Here is an 8580-nt window from a genome sequence, read left to right on the forward strand (position 1 = left end):
AGCCCTTTTGTACCTGGTATTTTTCCTCATGAAGATACTTGTACACTATAATTAAGGCTGCAAGTCTTTCATGGAGATCACGGAAGTCACGGATTCTATGACTTTCTGGGACCTCTGTGACTTTTGCAGCAGGTGGTGCAACTGACCCCAGGGCCGCTCGAGCAGCAGTGCCAGGACCCTGGGCTTCCCTCCTCGTCTCTCCCCCGGCAGCAACAGTGCCCTGGGCCACCTCCCCCCTCCACCAGGAGCAGCAGTGTCCACGGGAGCACCACACACACACCTGCCCCCAGCACCTAAGATTTAATTAGGGGTATTTTTAGTAAAAGTCATGGACAAGTCATGGGCCGTGACCTGTCCATGACTTTTACTAAAAATAATCATGACTAAATCGTAGCCTTAACTATAATCAAATCACCTTTCAATCTTTTATGTGATAAAGAGCTCAATCTGTTTAGTTTAAATCTCTCACTGTAAGGCATTTTCTCCAGTGCTCTAATAATTTTTGTGGCTCTCTTCTGCACCCTCTCAATTTTTAAAATATAGACACAAAAATAGCACACAATACTCCAGTATCAGTCTCACCAATGCCATATATACCTCCCTACTCCTCTAATCCCCTGTGTATACCTCCAAGTGTTGCCTGATTCATTGACTGATTGTTGGTTAATTATTTCTTTCTTTCAGAATTTCCAATTAGTCACTAATTTAAAATTCTGAGGTTTAAAAAGTTCTAGTCCCAGAATCAGGCACTGCAGAATTAAGTTCAATGTCTGGTTGGGACCCCCAGCATGCACAGTAATGACATTCACACTAAGGGCAAAGCAAAGCTTTAAATACTTTCATTAGTATAATTAATAAAAATACACATATTCCAAACCAAATCAGAATATAGCTGTAACGTAAAATTAATGCAGTATCCTGCACCACACTTTAGGCACATTTCTCATGGAGATCTGGTGGAAAGAGACAGGTGGTGTTCCACAAGTCACAGGTTGGCATTTGTAAAAATGACTAAACAAAGTGCTCAATGTAACCTCCTAAATAAGGGGCAGCAACCTTTCAGAAGTGGTGTGCCGAGTCTTCATTTATTTACTCTAATTTAAGGTTTTCCGTGCCAGTAATACATTTTAACATTTTTAGAAAGTCTCGTTTTATGTCTATAATATATAACTAAACTATTGTTGTATATAAAGTAAATAAGGTTTTTAAAATGTTTAAGAAACTTCATTTAAAATTAAATTAAAATGCAGCACCCCCGGACCAGTGGCCAGGACCTGGGCAGTGTGAGTGCCACTGAAAATCAGCTCACGTGCCACCTTCGGCACCTGTGCCATAGGCTGCCTACCCCTGTCCTAAATGTAATAATTTCAAACTAGATTCTTAGTTGTGAACTTTTAAGCTAATAGGTGACATGTAGTATGCCAAAATACTACTAAAATGGGTGCCAAGCTGTTTAACTATATATAAACAAAGCATGCATATATTTTTTTTCAATGACTGTTCTTGTGAACTTTACAAAAAGTATATTCTTTTATACCCACAAGATTAATTACTGCAAGCTTTGCTGGTCTTCAAAGATATTTTTTTATCCTTCAGATCTCTTACTAGCAGTGTTGTTCTTTGATATACTGTGCATTCTGCAAATGTTTGTTTCCCTCCTCCACACCCATATTTAGGTAAAACTTCAGCAGGGACCTCCATAGTACTGCAACAGTGAAGGGTGTAATCTGTCTTTTGCAAACCTGGAGTAACACCCTGAACATAGAAATAGAATCTGGGCTGAGTGAGTTGGTATGCAAAATTTCAGTGTAGAAGCAATCTATTTTTAAATACAGCAAATAAATGTATTTAGATATTTTTGAATTGTTGGCTTGTACTCTAAAATATTAAGGGACTGATCCTGCTCCTAATATGGCTTTTGCTATCTACATCAATGAAAGGAGGATTGGGTTCTAAATCTAAGCATTTCAGTATGCTGATATAATTTCAAACCCTCCTGTATTTCTTAAACTAACATAATTGTTAACCTACAGTAATTCACATTATACATTTTCCTCACTTCATGTACAAGTTGGACTTTCCCCTTCTCTGTTGTGCATCATTCCATTTATACAGTTACAAGGACGCTATCAAGTTTTACTCTGTTATTTGCAGGCTCTGTTAGAATTTGTGAAATAACATTTCTTTCCCTGCAGCAAATATGGAATTATTTCAGGTTGTGTTTCTAATAGAGCTTGAAATTAGAATAGAAAGGCTTTGGTTTCATATGTTATTTTCAAGGTATCTGAAAACACTTTACAAAGCTATTACATACCGTTAGTGCTGCTTGTAAATTGGAATAGACAGAGAATGGAGGCAAAGGACTGATAAGGGCAGGAATGAGTTATGGGATCCTTTAGTGATGCCATGGATCTACCAGATTCAAAGTTTTCTGAATATTTCAACAAATTCACTATTTGTCAAGAAACTAATTATTTCCACCTTTGCTTCCTGGAAGCCTTTGGGATGGACAGAATAAAAATCTCCTCCCTAAACGGGCCTTCATCTATTAAATGTGTAAATGCCTTTTACTGCTCCTAGTAATTTTTTATTATTTCTACTGTAATGCATAGACCTCTGCCCCCAATAAGGGATCAGGGCACCATTGTACTAGGCAGTGTACAAACCAATAGCAAGCAGGACACCAGGGAGTTCATAATCTAAGTAAAAATAGTGGATCATAATATTAATAGGCACAGCAACCTGAAAGGGAGGGAAACAGTCATTTACCAGTTATTGTAACTACAAATTCCGCCTGTTTGTGTTTCTACTCATACTCTTGCCCAAGCATAGAAATTTGTACATAGAATCATCGTCATACCCCAGTTCCTGGATGCTTGGGACAACACAATCCAAACCTTCCTGGTCAAAAATATGAGAAGAGCACACCTCACATCCTGCCATACTTGGAATTTGATTTTTTCCCCCTCCTCTGGAGCCTCATTTGACATGTAACTATCTTATAAAACACTAAAAGGAACAGTTTCTCTTAATGGTGATTTGTATTTTATCAATATTCTAGGAATGTCTGCCTATGAGGGCTCAGCTGTTGAAGGAGATACAACAGAAATCCAAACTGTGGTGAAAGGGTCAGAATATTCCCCTACCAAAGGCAGAAATAGCTCCATCCCAAGCCAACACATTAATAGAGTGCAGCATTCATCTCTATTGCTGGTGGCAGTTCTACCCCAGGTTCGGTGCAACCATTTAGGTGACCTAGGCGGTCGCCTAGGACACTAGGATTTGGGGGGGGCGCCATTTTTTTCAGCAGCAACCGTGGTCACCACCGGCATTTAGGCGGAAGGAGCTAGGGCAAGGGAGCGCAGCAAGTAAGGTGGGGGGCGGCACGCAGGGGAACTCCCTGCCCCACCTCCTCCCTACCCCACCTCCTCCCTGAGCACGCCATGGCTGCTTCACTTCTCCCGTCTCCCAGGCTTGCGGCGCCTAAGCTCATTGGCGCCGCAAGCCTCGGAGGCAAGAGAAGTAAAGCAGCGATGGCATGCTTGGGGTGCTCGTGTGCGGAGCAGGGATGAGCTGGGGCAGGGGGTGGGGGGGCACAAGGTGGAAGTTTTGTCTAGGGCGCCAAACATCCTTGCACTGGCCCTGCTCTACCTCCTAAAGATTCCATGAAAGAAAGAGAAGAGAAGGAAAAAAACCCACACACATGTGCCTGTCAGTGTTGAATCTGATATTCCTTAAAATTATGAAACAGAAGTCATTGCTTTATGCAAGGACAATGCTAGTGAACCCTGTAATTGGAACAAAGAACATATATTTATATTAAATGCATTCTTGTGTCAAGTAGATTGAATTTCAGCCCACAGAATCCAATCCTAAATTATATCTTCAGATCATGGGTGTGACTCACAAAATAATCAGAATTCCTTTCCATTCTACCCAGGTACTAAAGCCCCAAGATCAAAAACTGTTAAATGAAGAGGGAAAGCTCAAAGGGAAGAGGGAAGTATGAAGAAAGTTAGCAGTAACTGGACCTGTAATGACTCTCTTGAAATCAATCCTATATTCATTATGAATGGGAAACAAATCGTTGAGCTAGTTAAAATAAAAAAAGAAATATGCTGGTTTGGGGTAGAAATATGCCCGTAGTGGGCCAGAAATGCCAATCGGAGCTGTCTGTAGAGATGCCCAGGCATGTGTAGACAAGCTTATCCAGGTATATTGAATCTTATATTGCAGGCATAGCGTTTCTGCCAAACCCTGCTTGGATTCTTGAAAACTGTAGTCAAATTAATGTCTGTCTGTTCTTCCTGGGGCTTCTGCAGCAGCCCAGTATTTACTGTCAGTTTACAAGAGTCCCAACTGATGATTTTGGGCTCTAACTGTTGAGGAACTGTCAGCTACAGAAGTGCCCAAAGTGAGGCTAGGGGCACGTAAACAGAAGACTTTTGTCTGAGTGTAATGATCACAACAGAGGATACTGTACCCCCAAATGAAAAGAAAATAGTTTATATAAAGTCTGGAACAACTTTCCTGAAACGAACAAGAGAAATAACTTCAATAATAGCTTATTATAACTTTCCTCATAGTTGCAGGAATGTTTATCATATGCACATTTTACAGCTGAGGTAAACTGAGGTATATGGAGGGCAATGACTTACCCAAGGTCACCCAGCAGACCAGTGGCAGATCTAGGAAATGAATCCAGGTTCTGAGTCACAGAACATTCCTCCACACACTTGTAATCATCATTTGAAAGTTACCTTGATAAGCATAGATCCGTTACCTCAGATACAACTGTCTCCACGTCTTTCAGAATATGGGTTAGCTGTAAGTCCACTGTGTTGACTTGTTGATGGTACCTTTTAATAACTGTATTACTGAGGGGCAGGCTACTACTTTCTGCGTGCATCCTAAGTAGTTGAATTTTTTAAATTTAAACCTTTAAGTGATAATGAACTTTGTTGTAGGCAGAAATGAGGGGAAAGAGTAGATCTGAGTGGCTTCATGACTCACCAAAACCCCATTAGCAGCAATGCATGGTTTTAGGACTTGGTAGTACTAGAGCTATAATACTGTAATTGATTAAGCAGCAATGATAGGGGCACAAAGCATTTCCTTAAAGTTTAATGATCGGTTGGGAGGGATTGAGCCCTGGGAACTGCTCTGTGCCAAGATCATTACTGCTGTAATAAGAACGTTACTTAGCACATAAGCCAAGATTTTCAGAAGTGACTCTAATGATTTCGGGTACTGCAGTTTTTTGCCCACTTTGAGACCATTTAAAGGGGCTCGATTTTCAGAAAGTGCTGAGCATCTATCTACCCTCTATAAATATCAAGCCCAGTTAAGGCATCTCAAGTTGGACATTCAAAATCACGAGTCAATTTTGAAAATCTTGGCCATATAGCACTGTAAAAATAATTCCTAATTTATTTCTCTCATCTGTAACATAAGTTGTTATCCCCATTTTTACACAGGAGGAAAAAAGCAGAGAAGTTAATGTATTTGCACAGAGGTGTTATACAATGTCAAAATCAGGATTACTGGACTCTGGCTCCTAGTCCTGTGTTCAGATAACTAGTGCAAACTGATTGTAAGGAGAACATGTGAACATACCTGTTTACATCATATTATCTACCTACCTCCTCTTTCATTCTAGCTATTTCTTTCACTCTGTATTTTAAATTTTGTCAATTCTTTAACTTTTTTTAAGCTAACTTGGCAGTTTTCCTCTGCTCCATTTCTTCTTCCTTTTTACAGAGTTCCTTTCACATGAGTGGGTAAGAATTGCCGCAGGCCCGCAATTGAGTCCACCTGGGTATCACCCTGAGGTGTTGCAGTCTAGGGCCAATGAGAGCTAATGTGCCCATACAAATGATCTGAGGTTCGGAAAGCTACCAGCTATCACATTAGGACTGTATGACAAAATCAGTGCAGAAGTCAAGAGCTGCCTTCTCCATCCCTAACAGTGGTCATCCTAGCTCAGGGTTGCGGCATATTGGCTGGGCATGAGGGAATTAGAATTGCCACTGCCTGAATCTTTGCTTTCCAGCTGATAGTGAAAGCAAATTCCATTTCAAGAGCTGTCAACCTAGAACTTTTCAACAGCACACAGAAAAAATAAAAATTGAAAAAGGATTTGTAAAAGAACCATTTGCTATTTACACAGGAGTCAATCAAAATCTTAGGGTTTTATTTGCAATGAGCAACAAAGAAAGAATTAGTGAGGAAATGCTATGCTTAAATTACTTTTTACAATGTATATAGCAGTAGGTAGATCACAGAACAGATAAGGTCTGCGTCTTCAATTGGGGGTTAAAATGGAATGGCATTGCTCAAGTTAGAAACTCATTTGGAGAGAATTCTAGCACCCATTTTCATGAGGTAGAGAAGTAGGACTTTCAGGCCTCCAACTCACAGCTACCCTTATACAAAAGATCTATAGTAATAGTACCAAACTCTAAACAAGGCACTATTATTGTATTCTCTCTCTAAGAATTTATCGCCTTAATTATGCAGCTCAACTTTCCTTACCGTAATTCACTTTGTAATAAGTATCATTTGGTTGCCTCTAGTGGTAGCTCACAAGAAACACGAGCAGGGAAATTCAGATTATTACTTTACTAAGAATGAGAATTAAATAATAAATCTGGGATATTGTAAAATATTTTTACCTGCACCTGTTTTAAACTAGCACAAATGTCACTAGATAAATTATAGCAATCCAATCTTACAAGATTCTGAGCATCAGCGGTATGGTTCTGGGTGTCCTTCACTTCTTACGATACGTCCAATCGTGCTCCTCTCAAAAGCCTCGATTCAGGAAAGCATCCTTATTCAGGATAGCAGTTAAGTATGTTGCTGAAGTGCCATCCTCTTCAAAGAGACTTTAATGCATTCTTAAGTGCTGTCCTGATGGGGGATGGATGTATAAGTACTGTCCTGAACTGGGGCCAAAACTTCAACTGACTAATGATGCAGGATGAGGTTCTGAGTGAATGGAAGTTTTGAGTGCTCAGCATCTTTTAGGAAGTTCTCTGTGCCTCTGAGGATCAGCCTGTAAATTTCCCAGACTCACATCTACCTGAAGTTTGATTTGGGGGTGAATGAATTCTGGGTGCCCACCTGAATGAAAAAGTCAGCTTCCATCAGAATTACCTAAGGGTCTTTGTTGCAGAGCTTTGCTCTGACCTAGATTAAAAATTAATGCTCAATTCATTTTCAGGAAGCTACCCAGAGATTAACTTCATTGGAGCTGCACTGGTAAAGCTAAAGGGAATATTTGACCTGTAAGCCCCAACATTACTAAGATTCTCTCTCATCAAATACTTGAGGTGGATTTTATGAAGCATAAGTTGTTCCACATGCATTACTTGCACAATTACTCTGTTTATATGTTGGCAACCACACACTGTGACAAACAGATCAAAATACTGCATTAAATCTTGGTTCCATTAAAGTCAATAGAAAAAAAAATCACTGACTTCAATAGGATCAGAAACTGGCCGGCTGTAGTTTAGTCAGCAGTCTGATTGTTAGAGACCTCAAACTATGGATTTTTTTTTTTAAATAATGGAAACACTGGTAACCAGCAGAAGCAGAAAATCTCTCTCCTAAGCTGGGACAAAACCATAAATGATTGAGAGTACATATTCTACAGTTGCACTGGTGGGGGGGAAATTCCTCATGTTCATCTAGGTTAGTTTTTACTACGTGACATCACTTCTTAAAATTGTGAAGTTCAAGAACGGTATTAGTCTTTATAAACATTTTATTAAAAATTATACTCATTTTGCTTCCGTGTAACTTTTCTTGTCTCCAAGGTTGCAGGAAAAGCTGCTTCTGTCCTGTTTATGACATCATAGGCAATTTTCTCTTACTTTTATTGTAAAGCAAGTGCTCTGAGAGAAAGAGGGATAGAAAGGCCGCTTTGAGAGCTAGAATTTCCTTATCTAGAATTGCATAATTCTGTTTAGCTGGACTGAGCTTTCATGAATAGTAGGTGCAAGGTGCTAGCTCCAAGTGCCACACTGAAGATGTCAATCTTGAGGATGAAGGGTTATGCCACGTTGGGATGGATCAAGATTGGGGCATGGATAACGGTCCTCTGGAGCCAGTTGAGTGCTTATTGGGCCTCCGGACATCAGTTGATGGAAATGTTTTTGCAAAGAAGCTCTGTCAATGGGAAGATTTAGCTTGAAAACCCAGAGATGAAGTGTCCATAAAAGTTAGTGATTCCCAGCAAGTATTGCAGCTCCTTGATGTTTTGTGGGGCATCCAGGGCCATACAACCTCCACTTTCTTTGGGTTCATTCCAAGGCCATTGGGAGACAGGTTCTAACCCAGGAACTCCATGGAGCACTGGTCAAAGCTACACTTTTCTAGCTCGTATACAGGCTATGTTGGTACACCTGTCCCAGGACCAACTGGACATGCTAGGTGTGATGTTCAGGGTTCTCAGAGGAGATAAGGATACATTTAGGTACACTATGATGCAGGACCACCCAGAGGATTCAGGAGGTCTGGGGTCTTTGGCGGCAGGGGGCCCCCACTTTGGTGGTAATTCGGTGGCGGGGGGTC

Source organism: Gopherus evgoodei, chromosome 11, assembly GCF_007399415.2.
Source record: "Gopherus evgoodei ecotype Sinaloan lineage chromosome 11, rGopEvg1_v1.p, whole genome shotgun sequence".
Taxonomy (NCBI): Eukaryota; Metazoa; Chordata; order Testudines; family Testudinidae; genus Gopherus; species Gopherus evgoodei.